Source organism: Mus caroli, unplaced genomic scaffold, assembly GCF_978045245.1.
Source record: "Mus caroli unplaced genomic scaffold, Mus_caroli_1 scaffold_5, whole genome shotgun sequence".
NCBI classification, from domain to species: Eukaryota; Metazoa; Chordata; class Mammalia; order Rodentia; family Muridae; genus Mus; species Mus caroli.
The window spans coordinates 77,622,295-77,646,002 of NW_028227260.1; the positions used below are offsets into that span (position 1 = coordinate 77,622,295).

Sequence of the window (23,708 nt, forward strand, 5' to 3'; positions counted from 1 at the left end):
ATAAGTGGCTGATAATGTCATTTGAATGTATCTGAACAAATAGTATGCATTTCCTGATCTGAACAAAGTGAGCCACAGGGGTATGGAAGTAGATAAGTTTTTAATTTCTTAAAATTGCCTAATACTCACTGGGAAATCCACCTGCTCTTATGCACACAATGTGTTTAAATAATTTATGTACATACAAGTCATCCCTTCCCTAAGTCTTTAGATCTCTTTAAATAAAAACTCTTACAAAGAATGCAAAATTGTGTGGATATATAAACACTTTCACTACCCTTTTGCACACTAGCATTTAAACAATAGGACTCCTTGGAAATGTGTTTCATTTCCACCTTAAATATAAATCTTTATTCCATGGCTTTTATATAATGTGACAGAAAAAAATTGTCCTGTAGCAGTTTATAATTTAGTCTTATATGGAAATGTTGTGAACAATTGTTCATGTTACCAGAAAAATACAGGGGAACCAGAAACTTGATGATATTTGGTACATTATGCATTTGGTTTTTGGATTCTGAGATGAGATAAATGTGGACATATTCCAGTGGGAAGATGAGTCATATGATTCCCTACCATTATGAGCTGATATCAAGTGAAATGAAACTTAAAAAATAATCCTTTCTCCCTTGGTTTCTCAGCTATTCTCTCACAGTAACTAGATGTCACACAATGTTGATGTTATCTGGACCGGCCAAAAAACTGGCCCCCCTTCATGCTGATTTCATCATAGTTACTTGACACCTTTAGGAATTCATACTATGGATGATCATTTGTGGGCAACTACCAATACACAATTGATTTCTGTGTTCTAAATGTGTATTGGGAAGTTCAATGACTATATATGCAGTCTTTATCCCAGGAGATGCCTGTATATTTACATTTATTTAATGTGTCTATATGTGTATCCATATGTGAATAATATAACACATATGTAGATGACAGACGACAGCTTTCAGGAGTCTTTCTCTGGTACCATGTAGTTTTCTGGAACTGAACACACATATCATCAGGTTTTACAAGAAATATGTTACCTACTGACATTTCTCATTCCCAAATCTTTGATTATATTTTTAAACATATAATGTATCTTTTAGTTTATCTTTTTTTTTCAAGTCAAGTTCTTGATATGTAGTGTTGACTATCCCAGAACTCATTGTGTAGACCAGATAATCACATACAAATACACCTGCCTAGCTTCCTGTGTTCTGGGAGGAAAGCTATGCAACCTGTCTGGGAGGAAAAGCTGTCGTTCATTATGGTAATTTAAACATATGTCCTATGCAGAATGAGATGGTATAAGCAGTAAGCATCTACCTTTATTTTCACTTTCACCACAAGTACAGATTTCTCTGTGCTACAAGCCTAAATGCATACCTTTCTAAGGATATCTTCTATGTGGGAAATAGAAGTATATATCCTGCCACCCTTGTCGTGGCATGCACATGAGAGTGCATGTCTTTACAGTTAGGCTTTAGGCACCTAATGTGTAGAAGTAGGACTCCTTCCAGTTTAAATTCAGGAACATCGTGTCATTTTGTAGCAGGACTAATGAAAACTTTCCAACACAGATAACTTGAAATGACAGGAATTAAAGCTTGGCGCTGGTGGTGCATGGCTTTAATCCCAGCATTTAGGAGGTTGAGGCAGATGGATTTCTGAGTTTGAGGCCAGACTGATCTACAAAGTGAATTCCAGGACAGCCAGGGCTATACAAAGAAAGCCTGTCTCAAAAAAGCAATAAATAAATAAATAAATAAATAAATAAATAAATAAATAAATGTTTTAATTACAGGAGCCTCATGTAATTCTAAGTAACTAAAGTGCTAGGAAACACTTGCTTTCCTTGGATCATTAAACAATAGTCATATCCAAAACCCCTTCATGATAAAAGTCATGGAAAGATCAGGAATTCAAGGCCCATACATAAACATAATAAAAGCAATCTACAGCAAACCATTAGCCAACATCAAAGTAAATGGAGAGAAGATGGAAGCAATCCCACTAAAATCAGGGACTAGAAAAGGCTGCCCACTTTCTCCCTTCCTATTCAATATAGTACTTGAAGTCCTAGCCAGAGTAATTTGAAAACAAAAGGAGATCAAGGGGATACAAATTGGAAAGGAATAAGTCAAAACATCACTATTTGCAGACGATATGATAGTATAAATAAGTGACCATAAAAATCCACCAGAGAACTTCTAAACCTGATAAATAGCTTCAGTGCATTAGCTGGATATAAAATTAACTCCAACAAATAATCAGCCTTTCTCTACACAAAGGATAAATAGATGAGAAAAAAAATAGGAAAACAGTACCCTTCATAATAATCACAAAAAAATTATAAAATACATTGGCATGACTCTAACGAAGGAAGTGTAGGATCTGTAAGACAAGAACTTCAAGTCTCTCTGAAGAAAGAAATTGAAGAAGATCTCAGAAGATGAAAAGACCTCCCATGCTCATGGATTGGCAGGATTAATATAGTAAAAATGGCTATCTTGCCGAAAGCAATAAACAGATTCAATGCAATCCCCATCAAATTTCCAACTCAATTCTTCACTGAGTTAGAAAGGGCAATTTGCAAATTCATGTTGAATAACAAAAAAACCTAGGATAGGAAAAATTATTCTCAACAATAAAAGAACTTCTAGTGGAATCACCATGCCTCACCTCAAGCTGCACTACAGAGCAATTGTGATAAATACTGCACAGCAACAGAGAGGTAGATCAAGGAAATAAAATTGAAGTTCCAGAAATGAACCCACACATATATGGTTACTTGATCTTTGACAAGGGAACTAAGATCATCCAGTGGAAACAAAACAGCCTTTTCGACAAATGGTGCTGGCACAACTGGCAGTTATCATATAGAAGAATGTGAATCGATCCATTTTTATCTCCTTGTACAAAGCTAAGTTCTAAGTGGATCAAACAACTCCACATAAAACCAGAGACACTGAAATTTATAGAGGAGAAAGTGGGGAAAAGCCTCAAAGATATGGACACAGGGGAAAAATTCCTAAACAGAAAAGCAATGACCTCTCCTGAAAGATCAAGAATGAACAAATGGGATCTCATAAAATTGCAAAGCTTCTATAAGGCAAAAGACACTGTCAATAGGACAAAAAGGCAATAAACAGATTGGGAAAGGATCTTTACCAATCCTAAATCTTATAGGGGACTAATATCCATTATATACAAAGAGCTCAAGAACATGGACTTCAGAAATTAAAATAGCTCCGTTAAAAAATGGGGTACAGGGCTAAACAAAAATTCTCAACTGAGGAATTCCAAATGGCTGAGAAGCACCTGAAAAAATGTTCAACATCCTTAATCATCAGGGGAATGCAACTCAAAACAACCCTGAGATTCTACCTCACACCAGTCAGAATGGCTAAGATCAAAAATTCAGGTGACAGCAGATGCTGGGAGGATGTGGAGAAAGAGGAACACTCTTCCATTGCTGGTGGGATTGCAAGCTTGTACAACCACTCTTAAGTCAATCTGGTGGTTCCTCACAAAATTGGACATAGTATTGCAGGAAAATCCAGCAATACCTCTCCTGGGCATATACCCAGAAGATGTTCCAAGTGGTAATAAGGACACATGCTCCACTATGTTCATAGCAGCCTTATTTATAATATCCAGAAGCTAGGAAAAATGCAGATGTTCATCAACAGGGAAATGGATACAATGTGGTACATTTACACAATGGAGTACTACTCTGCTATTAAAAACAATGAATTTATGAAATTGTTGGGCAAATGGATGGATCAGGAGGATATCATCCTTAGTGAGGTAACTGAATCACAAAAGAATTCACTAAATATGTACTCACTGATAAGTGGATATTAGCCCAGAAACTTAGAATATGCAAGATACAATTTGCAAAACACAAGAAAATCAAGAAGGAAGACCAACATGTGGATACTTCATTCCTTCATAGAATAGGAAACAAAATACCCATTGAAGTAGTTCTAGAGACAAAGTTTGGAGCTACGAAGAAAGGATGGACCATCTGTAGACTACCCCACCCAGGAATCTATCCCATAATCAGTCACCAAATGTAGACACTATTGCATATGCCAGCAAGATTTGCTGAAAAGACCCTGATATAGCTGTCTCCTGTGAGGCTATGCCAGTGCTTGTCAAATACTGAAGTGGATGCTCATAGTCATCTATAGGATGGAACACAGGGTCCCCAATGTAGGAGCTAGAGAAAGTACCTAAGGAGCTGAATGGTTCTGCATCCCTATAGGTGGAAAAATAATATGAACTAAGCAATACCCCCAGAGCTCTTGTCTCTAGATGCATATTTAGCAGAAGATGGCCTAGTTGGCCAACATTGGGAAGAGAGTCCCCTAGGTCTTGCAAACTTTATATCCCCCAGTACAGGGAAACACTAGGGCCAAGAAGTGGGTGTGAGTGGGTAGGGAAGCAGGGTGGAGGAGTGTATAGGGAAATTTTGGGATAGCATTTGAAATGTAAATAAAGAAAATATCTAATAAGAAAAAAAAAAAAGCTAACCTTTACCTCCTGTAGTTGATAAGGTGTAGCCTTGCTTTTTTTCCCCCCTTGGGTTTTATTTGTTTGCTTTTGTTATTGATACCCTTTTTGCCTTGTGTTGAAAATAGACTTTTTCTCACACAGTATATGCTAATTATGGTTTCTCCTCCCTCTATTCCTCCCAATACCTCTCTACCACCCATGCAATCCATATCCACTCACATTTTTTCTCATAGAGAACAAACAGGCTTCTAAGTCATAATTATAAAATAAATTATAATAGTGTATAGCAAAAACTAACATACTGGAATTGAACAAAACAAACAGAAGGAAAAGGCCCTAAGCAAATGTATACAGATGGATCTTGGTGTACATTGATTCACATCGTCCTGAGGAACTGTCACACTAATTTCTTTAGTGGTTGTACAGTTGTGCACTCCCACCATCATCCTGGACAATGTGACTTGTTATTTGTTCCTTTGATCTTAACCATTCTGACTAGCATAAGATAAAATCTCAAAGTAGTTTTGACTTTTGTTAAGATCTGTATCCTATTTTAATTTGGTTGTTTTCTTAATATCAATTTTTTTAGCTCTTTATATGTTCTAGATATTGGCCCTCTACTTGATGATGTGTTGCTGATAATTTTCTTTTATATTTATCCTGTAGGCTGCCACTTTGTCCAAATGATGATGCAGAAGGCTTTCAGTTCCTTGAGGTCTCCCTGAATGAGTGATTATCTTAGTGCCTGTGCTTACATTATTCTTTTCAAAATGTCTTTTCCTGTGCTAAAGAGTTCAAGGCTATTCTCCACCTTTTCTTCTATTGGTTTAGTGTGTCTGGTTTTATGTTCAGGTCTTTGATCCATTGAGATTTGAGTTTTGTGCAGCGTGATAAAGATTGATCCTTTTTCACTTTATATACAGCCATCAAATTTGTTCAGGACCATTTATTCAAGATGATTTATTTGATTTTTACATCATTTCTGCCTTCATCAAAAAGATGAGGTTTTCATAGGTGTGTGAATTTATGTCTGGACCTCTAATTCCATTCCATGCATCCTCATGTCTTTTTTTGTGCCAATGCTATACTGTTTTGTTACTATAGCTCAGTAATACAACTTGAAATCAGGGATATTGCTATTTCCTGCAGTACTGCTGTTATTCAGTATTTTATTGTTTTAACTAGTGTGTGTATGTGTGTGTTTGATGTTTTCTTATGAACCTAAAAATTTGTTAGTTCATCATCTATGAAGAAGTATGATGCAATTTTGATGGGAACTACATTAAATGTGTAGGTTTTTTTTTTTTCTCGGTAGGATGGCAGTTATTACTATATTTATCCTACGGTTCCATTAGCATGAGAAATCTTTCCAACTTGCAATTTTTTTCATTTTATTTCTTCAATGCCTTGAAATTTTTATAGTTAAAGTCTCTCATTTTCTTGGTTAGAGTTACCCCCAAGATATTTCATGTTATTGGAGGCTATTGGAAAAAAAATTTTTTTCCTGATTTTTTTTCTCAGTCTGTTTAACTTAACTTGTATGTAGGAGGGTTACTGATTTTGTGAGTAAATTTCATATCCAGGTACATTGATGAAAGTGTTTTCAGGTGTTGTAGTTTCCCAGTGAAATTTTTAGGGTTACTTATGTATACAATCAGATTATCAGCAAATAAAAATATTTTGTCTTCTTCCTTTCCAATTGTATTCCCTTGATCCCTCTCAGCTGTCTTATTGATCTAGATAAAACATCAAGTACTGTAGTGAATAGATAAGGAGATTAAGAAATATTGGACAACCTTTTCATGTTCCTGATTATCATGGAATTGGTTTGAATTTCTCTTGATATAATTTGATGGTGGCTTTAATCTTGCTATATAAACTGATTTTATTATGCTGAGGTATGTCCCTTGCATCCATGATCTCTCCCAGATTTCTATCATGAAGGGCTTTTTCTGTATCTAATAAGATGATCATGTTTTGTTTTTCCCTTCAGTCTGTTTATTTGGTGGATTGCATTTATCAATTTACACCTGTTGAACCATCCCTGAATCTCTTGGTGAAGGCTTTTTGATCATGTTGGGTGACTTTTTCATGTATTTGTGACCTTACTTTGCAAGTATGTTATAAAGAATTTTTGCAACTATGTTCATAGGTGAAATTCTTCTGTAATATTCTTTTTTGTTAGGTAATTGTGGTGGTTTGAATATGCTGGCCCTGGGAGTGGCACTATTAGGAGGTGTGGCCTTATTGGAGGAAATGTGTCACTGTTGGTGAGGGCTTTAAGATCTGCCTCCTAGCCATCTAGGAGTCAGTCTGCTCTTGTCTTCCTTCAGATGAAGATGTAGAACTCCCTGCTCCATCTCCAGTGCCATGTCTTGATGATAATGGAGTAAACCTCTGAAATTATAAACCAGCCCTCATTTTGTCCTTATAAGACTTGCTTTGGTCACAAAACAGATAGAGAAGGAACATTTTTCATTTTGTCTGAAGAGACCACAGTTATCCTAATACTCCAAACCAAATAATCACTATCTTAGTTAAGGTATCCATTGCTGTGAAGAGACACCATGCCATATCTAGCCTAGATTTTATTTTGTAGCAAGAGTTTATTTGTTTGTTTGTTTGTTTGTTTTAGATTTAACATTTTCTTTTGATTGGGGTATTAATTTGTTTCATCACTACTTCAATGATATTGGCTCCATATTACCTCTCTTATATTCTGTTGATGAGGCTGTTGGTGGTATTCTGAGATTCCTGTTTGAATTCCTGAATTGTTTATGCCAAAATTTCCATAGATTTTTGTTTTCTTTACTGACTTTATTTCCACTATTAGGTCTTAAGCTGTTTTATTCATTTGATTTCACTGATTTGTTGTGCTTTTATAGATTTATTTAAGGGACTTACTAATTTCTTCTTTAAGGATCTCTATTATAATCACAAAGGCTATTTTATGGTCATTTTTTTCCCTTGTGCTTCAGCTATGTTGCAGTTCCCAGGACCTGCTGTGGTTTCCTTAAAGGGCTCTACTGGAGATATATCGTCCTGGGTGCTATTCATTGTGTTTTAACTTAGGCATCTGAGTATATGGAATTTAGAAAATTCTGATTTTAGGTGCTGATATCTGGTCTTGTCTTTGCTAGGTTGGCATTTTGTTTCTTGGTTTCTATTGCCTTCTCTCTTTCTTAGGAGATTTCAGTGGCTGCCTTTTGACTGGTAGGAAATTCTTCTGGGGTGATTATATGTGTGCCACTGGGAGTTTCATGGAAATGGGTTTCTGGGTGTTAGAAGCTGACAGTTAAGAGTTAGGACTAGGTGGGGAAGTCTGGGGGTATCCACTGGTGTTAGGAAAGCAGGATGTTCTACCACTCTGCTTTGTCCCCTGAACATGGGTGCAAAGAGTGAGGAGAAGCCACAAAAGAAGAGCTGGGGATGAGACTCAGGAACTGAACTTGGAAGAGAAGAGGGAGAATCAAGGTCTGCAGTTAGCCTACTATATCCTTGGTAAGAGAAGCATATGGGTTCCAAGGAAGAGCCTCCTTGAGTTGTGGCCCAGGAGAAGGCAATTCATGGGAGGATGGAGTTTGGCCTGGATAATCTATGTATCTACTGGAAATTGGGATTACGGTGATGCCTTCAGCTGATGGTTTTCTGAAGGGCTGGTGATGAGACTGGAAGACTGAATTTGGAGGAAATAAAGGAGATATAATGATCTTCTGTTATCCCATTTTCTTTCCTGACCAAAATTGGGGATCCAGGCTTCTGTTTTTTGTTGATTTCACTTTTAGTCTAAGAAATTACCTTTGTTAGGCTAGACTATTGCAGAAAACAGGAAGGCTCTGCTGGCAAGCCCTCTCTTGTTTTTCAGATGATGATTGTATCTGTAGGCTTTTTTTCTGTATTGTAATGGATTATATCATTTTACCTTAATATATTTTCTATTTTTATAATGGAATATGACACTCACGATAATTTTAACAGATTCAGAATATATATGTCAGTCAAGATAATTAACAGATTTAGAATATATCATCTTACAGTTCTGTAGGCTGGGGTATTAGAGAAACCACATCTGTTGAAGGCTATCTTTTATTTATTTATTTTGTTTTTTAGTTTGTTGAGAATTTTATCCAATGATTTTTGACCATATTCACTCTTTCCCTAACCTTTTCCAAAACCACACCACACCCTTCACTACATAATCAATTTTGTGATCTCTCTGGTTTTTTTTTTTTTTAAACCCACCAAGTTGAATTTGTACTTCTCATATATTCAGGTATATTTGGCCTTCTAGTGAAGTGTGATCAGCCTACCAGTCAGTTGATTTTTTTTGGAACTAACTGTAGAGTTCCCACGTGAAACAGAGTATCTCATTGAGAAGGGGAATATGTTCAGGATACACATTTATACTGTTAACTAGAAATCCATTGTCAGAATATACATTAATGAATTAATTAATCATATATGAACAAATATACTCCCAGTCACTACTGTGTGATTTCACTAGTCCCACCTCAAAAATCACCTGAGAATTAAATTTCAACATGAATTTTATCAGTGATATTTATACCATAAAATGTATGGTGCCATCACTAGTCCTTACTCAGTGTTCTTTTTTTTTTATGTATTTTCCTCAATTACATTTCCAATGCTATCCAAAAAGTCCCCAATACACTCCCCCCAAGTCCCCCACCTACCCACCCCCACCCCTTGGCCCTGGCATTCCCCTGTACTGGGGCATATAAAGTTGGCAAGTCCAATGGGCCTCTCTTTCCAGTGATGGCCAACTAGGCCATCTTTTGATACAAATGCAGCTAGAGTCAAGAGCTCTGGGGTACTGGTTAGTTCATAATAATGATCCACCTATGGGGTTGCAGTTCCCTTTAGCTCCTTGGGTACTTTCTCTAGCTCCTCCATTGGGGGCCGTGTGGTCCATCCAATAGCTGACTGTGAGCATCCACTTCTGTGTTTGCTAGGCCCCGGCATAGTCTCACAAGAAACAGCTATGTCTGGGTCCTTTCAGCAAAATCTTGCTAGTGTATGCAATGGTGTCAGCGTTTGGAAGCTGATTATGGGAGGGATCCCTGGATATGGCAGTCTTTAGATAGTCCATCCTTTCTTCACAGCTCCAAACTTTATCTCTGTAACTCTTTCCATGGGTGTTTTGTTCCCAATTCCAAGAAGGGGCACAGTGTCCACACTTTGGTCTTCGTTCTTCTTGAGTTTCATGCGTTTAACAAATTGTATCTTATATCTTGGGTATCCTAAGTTTTTGGGCTAATATCCACTTATCAGTGAGTACATATTGTGTGAGTTCCTTTGTGAATATGTTACCTCACTCAGGATGATGCCCTCCAGATCCATCCATTTGCCTAGGAATTTCATAAAGTCATTCCTTTTAATAGCTGAGTAGTACTCCATTGTGTAAATGTACCACATTTTCTGTATCCATTCCTCTGTTGAGGGGCATCTGGGTTCTTTCCAGCTTCTGGCTATTATAAATAAGGCTGCTATGAACATAGTGGAGCATGTGTCCTTCTTACCGGTTGGAACATCTTCTGGATATATGCCCAGGAGAGGTATTGCTGGATCCTCTGGTAGTATTATGTCCAATTTTCTGAGGAACCGCCAAACTGATTTCCAGAGTGGTTGTACCAGCTTGCAATCCCAGTGTTCTTAATTTGACTTCTTGTGGGGGAAACCAATTCATCTCTCTTAACTGCTGCCATCTTCTCATAGTAAAACCCTAAGCACTCTCAGATCCACTATAGCGAAGAGATGCTAACCTTCCTTGGCCATAACTATCTGTAGTTTGCTAACACAGAAATCTGTGGCAGGAAGAGCGTGTACTCATAATGGTTATTTCAAAGATCTTTTTATAGTTTCCCATCCATAAATCCCTTGCAGCCATAACAGAATCTACCTCTGATTTAAGCTTTGCAAAACCACAAGCAAAATAATCTCTGTTTGAATATGCTTCTAATGCAATCAAATCTATTTTGTCAAGGTCAAGGCACACAAATTCAGTGTAGTAATTTTTCTATTTCTAATCTTAAATTAAAGATCATTCTCCCTGTTTCTTAGAGAAGTTTTGGGGTGAGATATATATATATATATACATATATATATACATACATATTTGTGTATATATAAATACATATATGTATATATATATGTGTGTATATATATATACATATACAACACATATACATATATATGTATGTATACACACACACACTAACTGCTATATAAACAATGTATGTTAGCACTGAAAATAGAATCCAGGATGTACCTGCATTTAATTTGCAATTCGAGAGTTCTCCATATATACAGTATCTCAAAGTCACTTATGAAAGCACTTTACAATTGTGAATTGAAAATTTTGATTCAAAATTTGTCCTGTCTAAAAGAAATACGGAGACAGAGATGGAACAGAGAGTAAGGGAATGATCAAACAATAACCAGCCCAACTTAAGACCTATACAATGGGAAAGCACCAATCCCTGACACCATTAATGATACTCTGTTATGCTTACAGATAGGAACCTAGCATCACTGCCCTCTGAGAGGCTTACTGAAACAGATGCAGATACCCACGATGAAACATTGGACAGATGTTGAGGTTTCTTGTGGAAGAGTTGGGGGAAGGATCAAAGGCCCTGAAGGTAATAGGAACTCCATTGGAAAACCAACAGATTCAGCTGACCTATACCTTTGAGGGTTCTCAGAGACCTAGCCAGGAACCAAAGAGCATACAGGGGCTGGACTCAAGCCTCCAGCACATATATAGTATATGTGCAGCTCAGAACTTCATGTGGGCCCAGCAACTGGAGCAGGGGCTGTACTTATAGCTCTTGCCTTTCTGTGGAATCCTTTCCCCAACAGGGCTGCCTTGTCTGGCCTCAGTACAACAACTGTCTAGGCCTACAGAGACTTGATATTTCAGGGCCAGGGAAGATACCCAGTAGACCCCACCCTCTCAGAGATGAAAGGCATGGGTTTGTGGGGCAGGGACTATGTGAGGGGGCATCTGGATGGGGACAGTGATTGGGATGTAAAAATAAACATTAGATAGATAGATAGATAGATAGATAGATAGATAGATAGATAGATAGATAGATAGAAAGAATGTGATCCTTACTTGGTGGGTTGGTATCCAAGAAGAGTTTTCCTACCACGGATTAGACTTGGCTGGTAACTCAACCCGTGGGAGAAATCAGGTTCCCAGTACTCTGGTGGACAAGGAGTCAGCAAGTGATAAACAAACTTGAACACAAGGGAGTGTTGATCTGAATGTAATTTTTCAAAGCAAGCATCAGACTTATATTACAGAAGAAAACAAGGATGTTAGGTGATACATTAAGGTCATCCAATGCCTAAGGACTCTTTACACAAAACAGAGAAATGCATACATGCTGGCAGGAACCAGACAGTGTTTACAACTGAGATAAAAACCATTCTTTAAAACTGGGAAAAGAATCAGCCCTACCTAAAGTCAGCTTATTCTTAGAAATCAGGGGCAAGGTCTTCATGCCCTTGCCATAGTTTCATTTCTTGTCTATTGTATAATCCAACTTCTCCTTAGGCTATTGTAAATTCCTGTATATGGGAGTGACTTAGTTGTTATTTTAAGCATCTGTAGGGAACTTCCATTTATCAAAGGAGCCCACCAACTTTCTTCTAAGATGTAATGTAGTCTGCCATACATGACTGTAATGAGAATTCCAAGTTTACTTGGTAGAATTTGCCCTGAGATTTCTACTCCAATCCAGTAAACTACAATGCCTGATTTCTTTCACTATCTCTCTTTCAACACTGGAGGCATTTTGTCTCAGTAAGAAACATTCTAACAAAATTAAACTCCCTAAGTCAGCTCAACGATTGACTAGGATTTTGGAACACTGGTGGAGGCCAGGAAGCAATGTTCAATCTAACTTAGCTATTTGTCAAATCATTCCTTGGAGGCACTTATAATAAAACACTATTGAAAGAAAGCATGAAAGACCCTCCACACCATCACAAGGACAAATCTGAAATACAACTGTGTTATGGGATGCCAAAGACCCCAGGAGATCAGTATCCTTGAAACTTTTTGCCTCAGGACTGCAGCCAAGCTTTTGTACTTGTCACACAGACACCACTGAAGTTAGTGTGTAATTTTCCCTTCTCTGAGAAGGCGAAGGGTTAATGGGGAGACAAATTTGTAAAGGTAGAGCCAGGAGGGTGTGTGATCGGATGCAGAGTGAATAAATTAATTAATGAAAAATGTCAGGATTCAGTCATATCCTCCTAAATTGAATAGTTTAAAAATGCAAGCAAATGGACAGAATTGGAAAATACCCTGAGTGAGGTACCCTAGACCCAGAAAGACAATCAATGGTATGTACTCATTTATAAGAGGATATTAGCCATAATATACTGGATACCCAGGCTACACTCCACAGACCCAAAGAAGCTAAATAACAAAGAGGGCCTAAGGGAAGACACTTGAATCTCACTCAGAAGGGGAAAAAGGACTTAGAAAGGTGGAGGTGGATTCTGACTGGGGGAGAAGATGAGAAAGGGAACAGTGATGGGGATCATGTATGGGGAGAGTAAGTGGAGGAGGGGGCTTAGAGAGAGAGCAGACATCTGTGGAAGGTATCTCTGGGCTTGGCCAGAGTCCTAAGATGTGGGAGTCTCCCAGGAGTCTATGGATGTGACCCTAACTGAGACTCTTAGCAGTAGAGGATATGGAGACTAAAGAAACCTCCTCCTGTAGCCAAGCAGAATTTCCAGTAAATAGAGGGAAACCTTAAACCTTCAATCCAATTTTTTTTTTCTCCCTACAAGGCAGGGATAAAAACAAAGTGGAGACTGAGGGAATGGGGGACAACCAATGACTGACTCAATGTGAGACTCATCCATTAGGTTAGAGCCAACCCTTGACACTATTAATGACATTCTGCTATGCTTGCAGACAGAAGCCTAGCATGTCTTCTGAGAGGTTTCAGTGTGTGGAAAAAGATGCAGAGACCCACATCAAAACAGTTTGGAAAACATGTGGAAGAGTGGGAGATAGGATTTGTGAGAGCTAGAGGGGTCAAGGATACCACAAGAAGACCTATGAAATCCACTAATCTGGGCCCATGGGTGCTCACATAGGCTGAACCACCAACCAAAGAGAATTCAGGGGCTAAACCTAAGCCCCTACATATTACTAGCAGATGTGAAACTTGATCTTCATGTGGATCCTTTAACAATTGGAGCAGGGTCTCTCGCTGACTCAGTTATTTGCCATTAGATTCCCTTCCCCTAGCTGGACTGCCTTGTTGGGCCTCAATGAGAGAGATCCTGCTGTAAATTGATGACCCAGGCAGGTACCCAAGGGGAGACTCTTTTCTCTGTGGAGAAGGGGATTGGTAATAGGGAGAGGGAATTGTGAGGATAGGACTGGGGATGGTGACTGTCACCAAGATATAAAGTTAAAAAAAAAGGTGAATGAATAAATTAATTAATGGAAAAAGGTCATAATCCTTAAATTACCCCTCAAACTATTATTACTAAATATGGTGGGATTATAATGATGGGCCTCAGAAGTAATAATGATTTCATGATTTGGAAGGTAAGCTCCCATTCCTGGATTCATGGCCCTATAACAAAAGAATATAATTTCTCTCTCTTTCTCCATGCCTCTCCCCTTTCCCCTTCTCTCCCTCTCTCCTTTCCCCTGTATCCTCCCCTAATTTTCCCTCCCTATCTCCTCTATCCTTATTTCCCTCTTCTCCCTCTTCCCTCCTTTATCCTCCCTCCCCCTCCTCCCTCCTCTTCTGCCTTTCCACTTCCCTTCATGCTTTTCCCATACTCCTCCCTGTCTTTCTGCCAATCTTTGCCTCTTGCCCCCTTCATTTCTTCCCTCCCTTCTCTATAAGTCATGAAGTATACTGTCCTCAGAAAGTAGAATTCTAGATAGCCTGATCTTGTAGTTCCAGGCCTCTGGGATGTAGAAAATTACAATCAGTTAAGGTGTTGCATATTAACCACACATTGCATATTAGAAGCTAGCAGGGACTTGCAAAATTCTTCCCCTTGATTCTGAAGCACATCATCTGAGGTGATTTATTTACTCACCACATTAATCAGATCCCCACCCACATGGCCAGTGAAAATTATATATCTTCTTATGCTACTCAATGGTCTCTCTACATCCCATGTTCCTTACTCAATGCATTTCTACATAATAAATTTCATAAGTAACTCCCTCATCCATATCCCTTCTTTTCACTAGGCCTTAACCAGTAAATGGGTATTCAATATCATAGTGGTTGAGCAGTAGTTCATATACTTAAAAGTTATAAAAGCAGAAGCTAATGATTTATCTTAGCATCCCAGTTTGACCAATGACTTCTCCAGAATGAGTGTTGAGTGAACATTTGGTAGCAGTCAATAAGAATTAATTTTAAGTTATAACAGTTAATTTCTACAAATTTTTTGCACAAGCCAAGAATAATATTCAATTGCATGTAACTTTACCAAACTACATAGTAAAACTAGGGAAAGGAAACTAGGTTTGAGCATCTCTTAATCCTTCTAACTATTTGCCTTCTTAATATTATCAAGAAAATAAATTGTGATACATTGTCTTCTCCCCTATTTTCCCTTGGCCCCAAATAGAGTCTGCCTGTGGTGGGGGCCTGGGAGGGGGGATCACTCAGTTCTCAGCTCTTCTGGGATATTTATTGGCATCTGTGGTGTCCAAGAGCTAGAACCTGCAGTCCCTGGCTCCATGTGGCACAGGGACCAATGTGCTGCCTCCTGGCAGTCCCACAGGTATCTCAGATTGTGCCTCCTCACCCCAGGAGCAGGGTCCTGTGGCTTCTCACAGCCATATGCCCATTGATTGTGTAGGTGCACACAGTCAAACTTCCCATGTCCTGCCTCACCTTGTGGCCCACACCCTGGGCTGGATGCAGGAACCCATTTTAACCCACACTTTTACATGGACTTCTAAAGATATTATATTTAATATATATTTGTTGCAGATCAAATAATGAACACAAAGTATAACTCATAAATATTTGACTTTTATCTATATTTTCTATAAGCCAGGAAAAATATTTCCTTGCATTTATTACAAATAACTTTACAAAACCAAACAAAGAAAGAAGTTAAAGGAAACTAGGCTTAACCATGTTGATAATCCCCTGCTATTCCCAGTATACTGACTTACTAACTCTTTAGATTGTTTTGTATTTTCAAGAAAATCTCTTGATGACAGGAAAACTTCAAGTGTCAACAGGGGTGGTAGACGCTGCTGGTGATTTTTCTGGGGAACCTTCAGTAGACTGGTCAGCAGTATCAGTATTATCTTCATCTCTGGCTTTTGCTCGTTCTTGCTCATCTTTCAAAGCCTCTTGATAAAGGATCCAGAAGGCACTAGGTGTTGTTTTGTTGATCTTGGCCAAATATTCCAGGACTTTCATCTTGCTTGTTTCAGCATGGGCTTGGGTACCCCTCAGGAACTCATAGCGTGGAGGATCACTTTTGGCCACCTGCTGGTACTCCAGGTACTTCAGCTTCACCAAATACTGGGTCTTGAGCTTCCTGGGCTCACCAAAGATGCGGTGTTTCTTCCCTGGATGGATCTGCTGCTTCTTCAGGATTTTCCACACGTCTTCTTCACTGGCGCAGTTGCCATGAATGAAGATGATCCCCAGGACACTCATCAGGAAACCGGTCTTGGGTAAGCCTTTGCCAGCACGGATCCTCCCATTGTTGGGGAGTTTCAGCTTGCTGATGAGGTTGTATGAGGGCTGACTGGAGTTGACTTCTCTCACTTCCACTGCAAAGTCATTCTCAGCTTCTCAGAGGCTTTCCGGAGGATCTCAGGAAAGTCATTTTCATGTTTCTTGGTGATAACCCTCAGCATTTCTTCCTTGGTAGTGAGCTGCTTCAAATTGTAGTTGTGGAGCAGGTACTGTAACAGTATCGCCACCATCCTTGCTATTAGATCTTGATGCAGAGTGGTAGTGGTTGGGCTGGCCTCAGAAAGGTGCTCCTCTTGCATAATTGGATCACTTTCCTCGTAGGAACTTTCATCTGAGTCTGAGGAACAGCTACTCAGAATAAGTGTGGTAGCTGGTATTTCTTTCTGAAGTGCTTCAGGAGGGCTGGAATACTCAGCTCCAGACTGGCTCTGAGAGGTGGCATAGGCCTCTTCTGCTGTTTCTGATCATCCTCATAAGTCTGAGTCTTACCTTGGACCTGGTGGCGTTTTTTCCGGGCATTGAGCTTACTTTTCTGACCATGAGTCATGATGACTCTGGTTAAGGTGAAGTAAAGGAAGTGGTGGAAGGATGCTAGAGATACAAATACCTGCAACAGACAAAAGATATGAACACATAGATAGCACACAACTTAAGCAAGTCTACCTCTGCAAGTCTCCATGAGCACAGTGCTTTAGTAATCCATCATGCTAGTGTTCTAAAAAGGTTATCCTTCAAGTAAGAAGGTGGACCGTTTTTCAGCCTGGGATTTCTCTTCCTTGCCTGTGTTGTACTTGGGGTGTGGCAGAGAAGGACATCTGTTTTGAGATTCAGGGAACTTTTCAGTCCCTCTTAATTCATTTCACCAACTGAAAAGCTTTAAGCTGGTCTCTTTTTTCAACTCTGAAGCTGCTATTTCTGTGAAAATTCTAGTAAGAAGAATTCTGTTTAGACAATATTGTTCACCGTAGCTCCGTTCACAGTAGCTCCCTGAATTACTTGGAAATCACCATACTGTGGATTTAGTTCAACTCCTTTCCAAAAAAAAAAAAAAAAAAAAAAAAAAAGAGGTCTGTCACTACTACTCTTATAACCACCAAGCATCTCAAGGCACTAGAGTAAGCCAGTGTCTCTTTCATCACAACTTCCCAGTCAATTCAAGTTGCCTTGAATGGTAGACTGACACATTTCTTCCTGCTTCCAGACCTTGGTTTCTGGGCATATTAAAGATACTATTCTGTGCTGATTTAGGCTCTTCTACCCACACTGAATTCCTTGTATCCCCAGGCAGAAACAGATTTTCTGGGAGACTCTCAGAACTTGTAGCAGAGATAAGCCTCAAGCTTCTTGACTCTCCTAGGATGGGTGATTCCTTCTGAACTCATTCAACATTCTGCCTTTTAATTTCCTAAAGAACATGATACTCTTTTTGCTTAATAGAGGTAGCTTTACCTTGTATCTCCACCTCTGTAACTCCTTGTATTTTCCATTGTAAACATGGGCTTTTCACTGCCTTTGCTCCCTAGTTTTATTTACTGTCTAGTTCTAGAAACCTTAGAAGCAACATAAATGTGGATCTTTACTGGTCCACTTACCTCTGGACTTCTCAAGTGTGAGAGCAGTGGAGCATGAGAGATAGTTCAGTGGCTATGAGCCAATACTGCTCTGACAGAAAACCCTAAGTTGCATTCTAAGAACCCAAGGAGGGTAGCTTATAATCCCCAGTAACTGGAGTGCCACAGTATCTAGCACCCTCTTCTGGCTTCTGCCAGTAACTGCATCCATATGCATATACCCCCTCAAAGATATACGTAATTAAAGATAAAATAAATCGTTATAAAAGACTGAGAACAAGGGTGCAACTGGGGAATCCTGTGAACAGGGAGCTTTCTGGAATGGGAGATTCAACTTCTTCTTTTTTTTTTTAAATTTTTAATATTTTTATTACATATTTTCCTCAATTACATTTCCAATGCTATCCCAAAAGTCCCCCATAGCACCCCCCACTTCCCTACCCACCCATTCCCATTCTTTTGGCCCTGGCATTCCCCTATATTGGGGCATATAAAGTTTGCAAGTCCAATGGGCCTCTCTTTTCAGTGATGGCCGAATAGGCCATCTTTCAATACATATGCAGCTAGAGACAAGAGCTCCGGGGTACTGGTTAGTTCATAATGTTGTTCCAACTATAGGGTTGCAGATCCCTTTAGCTCCTTGGGTACTTTCTCTAGCTTCTCGATTGGGAGCCCTGTGATACATCCAATAGCTGACTGTGAGCATCCACTCCTGTGTTTGCTAGGCCCCTGCATAGTCTCACAAGAGACAGCTATCTTTGGGTCCTTTCAGCAAAACCTTGCTAGTGTATGTAATGGTGTCCGCGTTTAGAAGCTGATTATGGGATGGATCCCTGGATACGGCAGTCTCTAGATGGTCCATCCTTTCATCACAGCTCCAAGCTTTGTCTCTGTAATTCCTTCCATGGGTGTTTTGTTCCCAATTCTAAGAAGGGGCACAGTGTCCACATTTTGGTCTTCTTTCTTCTTGAGTTTCATGCGTTTAGCAAATTGTATCTTATATCTTGGATATCCTAAGTTTTGGGCTAATATCCACTTATCAGTGAATACATATTGTGTGAGTTCCTTTGTGATTGTGTTACCTCACTCAAGATGATGCCCTCCAGGTCCATCCATTTGGCTAGGAATTTCATAAATTCATTCTTTTTAATGCTGAGTAGTACTCCATTGTGTAGATGTACCATAATTTCTGTATCCATTCCTCTGTTGAGGGACATCTGGGTTCTTTCCAGCTTCTGGCTATTATAAATAGGGCTGCTATGAACATAGTGGAGCATGTGTCCTACTTACCGGTTGGGACATCTTCTGGATATATGCCCAGGAGAGGTATTGCTGGATCCTCTGGTAGTACTATGTCCAATTTTCTGAGGAACCGCCAAACTGATTTCCAGAGTGGTTGTACAAGCTTGCAATCCCACCAACAATGGAGGAGTGTTCCTCTTTCTCCACATCCTCGCCAGCATCTGCTGTCACCTGAATTTTTGATCTTAGCCATTCTGACTGGTGTGAGGTGGAATCTCAGGGTTGTTTTGATTTGCATTTCCCTGATGATTAAGGATGTTGAACATTTTTTCAGGTGCTTCTCTGCCATTTGGTATTCTTCAGGTGAGAATTCTTTGTTCAGTTCTGAGCCCCATTTTTTAATGGGGTTATTTGACTTTCTGGAGTCCACCTTCTTGAGTTCCTTATATATATTGGATAATAGTCCCCTATCTGATTTAGGATAGGTAAAGATCCTTTCCCAATCTGTTGGTGGTTTTTTGTCTTATTGATGGTGTCTTTTGCCTTGCAAAAGCTTTGCAGTTTCATGAGGTCCCACTTGTCAATTCTCGATCTTACAGCACAAGCCATTGCTGTTCTATTCAAGAATTTTTCCCCTCTGCCCATATCTTCAAGGCTTTTCCCCACTTTCTCCTCTATAAGTTTCAGTGTCTCTGGTTTTATGTGAAGTTCCTTGATCCACTTAGACTTGACCTTAGTACAAGGAGATAGGAATGGATCGATTCGCATTCTTCTACATGTTAACAACCAGTTGTGCCAGCACCATTTGTTGAAAATGCTGTCTTTTTTCCACTGGATGGTTTTAGCTCCCTTGTCGAAGTTCAAGTGACCATAGGTGTGTGGGTTCATATCTGGGTCTTCAATTCTATTCCATTGGTCTATTTGTCTGTCTCTATACTAGTACCACACCGTTTTTATCACAATTGCTCTGTAGTAAAGCTTTAGGTCCGGCATGGTGATTCCACCAGAGGTTCTTTTATCCTTGAGAAGAGTTTTTGCTATCCTAGGTTTTTGTTATTCCAGATGAATTTGCAGATTGCACTTTCTAATTCGTTGAAGAATTGAGTTGGAATTTTGATGGGGATTGCATTGAATCAGTAGATTGCTTTTGGCAAGATAGCCATTTTTACAATGTTGATCCTGCCAATCCATGAGCATGGGAGATCTTTCCATCTTCTGAGATCTTCTATAATTTCTTTCTTCAGAGACTTGAAGTTTTTATTATACAGATCTTTCACTTCCTTAGTTAGAGTCACGCCAAGATATTTTATATTATTTGTGACTATTGAGAAGGGTGTTGTTTTCCTAATTTCTTTCTCAGCCTGTTTATTCTTTGTGTAGAGAAAGGCCATTGATTTGTTTGAGTTAATTTTATATCCAGCTACTTCACCGAAGCTGTTTATCAGGCTTAGGAGTTCTCTGGTGGAATTCTTAGGGTCACTTATATATACTATCATATCATCTGCAAAAAGTGATATTTTGATTTCATCTTTTCCAATTTGTATCCCTTTGATCTCCTTTTGTTGTCGAATTGCTCTGGCTAGGACTTCAAGTACTATGTTGAATAGGTATGGAGAAAGTGGACAGCCTTGTCTAGTCCCTGATTTTAGAGGGATTGCTTCAAGCTTCTCACAATTTACTTTGATGTTGGCTACTGGTTTGCTGTAGATTGCTTTTATCATGTTTAGGTATGGGCCTTGAATTCCTGATCTTTCCAAGACTTTTATCATGAATGGGTGTTGGATCTTGTCAAATGCTTTTTCCGCATCTAACGAGATGACCATGTGGTTTTTGTCTTTGAGTTTGTTTATATACTGGATTACGTTGATGGATTTCCATATATTGAACCATCCCTGCATCCCTGGGATGAAACCTACTTGGTCAGGATGGATGATTGTTTTCATGTGTTCTTGGATTCGGTTAGCAAGAACTTTATTGAGTATTTTTGCATCAATATTCATAAGGGATATTGGTCTGAAGTATTCTATCTTTGTTGGGTCTTTTTTGTGGTTTAGGTATCAGAGTAATTGTGGCTTCATAGAATGAGTTGGGTAGAGTACCTTCTGTTTCTATTTTGTGGAATAGTTTGTGGAGAACTGGGATTAGATCTTCTTTGAAGGTCTGATAGAACTCTGCACTAAACCCATCTGGTCCTGGGCTTTTTTTGGTTGGGAGACTATTAATGACTGCTTCTATTTCTTTGGGGGATATAGGGCTGTTTAGATCATTAACCTGATCTTGGTTCAACTTTGGTACCTGGTACCTGTCTAGGAACTTCTCCATTTCATCCAGGTTCTCCAGTTTTGTTGAGTATAGCCTTTGGTAGAAGGATCTGATGGTGTTTTGGATGTCTTCAGGATCTGTTGTTATGTCTCCTTTTTCATTTCTGATTTTGTTAATTAGAATGCTTTCCCTGTGCCCTCTAGTGAGTCTGGCTAAGTGTTTATCTATCTTGTTGATTTTCTCAAAGAACCAGCTCCTTGATTGGTTGATTCTTTGAACAGTTCTTCTTGTTTCCTCTTGATTGATTTCGCCCCTGAGTTTGATTATTTTCTGCCGTCTACTCCTTTTGGGTGAATTTGCTTCCTTTTGTTCTAGTGCTTTTAGGTGTGTTGTCAAGCTGCTAATGTGTGCTCTTTCTAGTTTCTTTTTGGAGGCACTCTGAACTATGAGTTTTCCTCTTAGAAATGCTTTCATTGCGTCCCATAAGTTTGGGTATGTTGTGGCTTCATTTTCATTGAACTCTAAAAAGTCCTTAATTTCTTTCTTTATTCCTTCCTTGACCAAGGTATCATTGAGAAGAGTGTTGTTCAGTTTCCACGTGAATGTTGGCTTTCTATTATTTATGTTGTTATTGAAGATCAGCCTTAGTCCATGGTGTTCGGATAGGATGCATGGGACAATTTCAATATTTTTGTATCTGTTGAGTCCTGTTTTGTGCCCAATTACGTGGTCAATTTTGGAGAAGGTACCATGAGGTGCTGAGAAGGAGGTATATCCTTTTGTTTTAGGGTAAAATGTTCTGTATATATCTGCCAGATCCATTTGATCCATAACTTCTGTTAGTTTCACTGTGTCCCTGTTTAGTTTCTGTTTCCATGATCTGTCCATTGGTGAAAGTGGTGTGTTGAAGTCTCCCACTATTATTGTATGAGGTGCAATGTGTGCTTTGAGCTTTACTAAAGTTTCTTTAATGAATGAGGCTGCCTTTGTATTTGGAGCATAGATATTCAGGATTGATAGTTCCTCTTGGAGGATTTTACCTTTGATGAGTATGAAGTGCCCTTCCCTGTCTTTTTTGATGACTTTGGGTTGGAAGTCAATCTTATCAGATATTAGAATGGCTACTCCAGCTTGTTTCTTCATACCATTTGCTTGGAAAATTGCTTTCCAGCCTTTCATTCTGAGGTAGTGTCTATCTTTTTCTCTGAGATGAGTTTCCTGTAAGCAGCAAAATGTTGGGTCTTGTTTGTGTAGCCAGTTTGTTAGTCTATGTCTTTTTATCGGGGAGTTGAGACCATTGATATTAAGAGATATTAAAGAAAAGTAATTGTTGTTTCCTGTTATTTTTGTTGTTAAAGTTGGCATTCTGTTCTTGTGGCTGTCTTCTTTTAGGTTTGTTGAGGGATTACCTTCTTGTTGTTTCTAGGGCGTGGTTCCCGTCCTTGTATTGGTTTTTTCCTGTTATTATCCTTTGAAGGGCTGGATTCGTGGAGAGATAATGTGTGAATTTGGTTTTGTCGTGGAATACTTTGGTTTCTCCATCTATGTTAATTGAGAGTTTGGCTGGGTATAGTAGCCTGGGCTGGAATTTGTGTTCTTTTAGTGTCTGTATAACATCTGTCCAGGATCTTCTGGCTTTCATAGTCTCTGGTGAAAAATCTGGTGTAATTCTGATAGGCTTGACTTTGTATGTTACTTGGCCTTTTTCTCTTACTGCTTGTAGTATTCTATCTTTATTTAGTGCATTTGTTGTTCTGATTATTATGTGTCGGGAGGTATTTCTTTTCTGGTCCAGCCTATTTGGAGTTCTGTAGGCTTCTTGTATGTTCATGGGCATCTCTTTCTTTAGATTTGGGAAATTTTCTTCTATAATTTTGTTGAAGATGTTTACTGGTCCTTTGAGTTGAAAATCTTCATTCTCATCCACTCCTATTATCCGTAGGTTTGGTCTTCTCATTGTGTCCTGTATTTCCTGGATGTTTTGAGTTAGGATCTTTTTGCATTTTCCATTTTCCTTGATTGTTGTGCCGATGTTCTCTATGCAATCTTCTGCACCTGAGATTCTCTCTTCCATCTCTTGTATTTTGTTGGTGATGCTCGCATCTATGGTCCCAGATTTCTTTCCTAGGGTTTCTATCTCCAGTGTTGCCTCATTTTGGGTTTTCCTTATTGTGTCTATTTCCCTTTTTAGGTCTAGTATGGTTTTGTTCATTTCCATTATCTGATTGGATGTGTTTTCCTGTTTCTCTTTAAGGACTTCTACCAGTTTGGTTGTGTTTTCCTGTTTTTCTTTAAGGACTTGTAACTCTTTAGCCATGTTCTCCTGTAGTTCTTTAAAGTCCTTCTTGATGTCCTCTATCATCATCATGAGATATGC

General features: G+C 39.0%; 1 pseudogene; it reads right to left on the minus strand.

Annotated features, from left to right (window-relative positions):
* Positions 1 to 15,773: 15,773 nt before the first annotated feature.
* On the minus strand, positions 15,774 to 16,803 carry LOC110288298 (melanoma-associated antigen B3-like; annotated as a pseudogene).
* Positions 16,804 to 23,708: the final 6,905 nt, after the last annotated feature.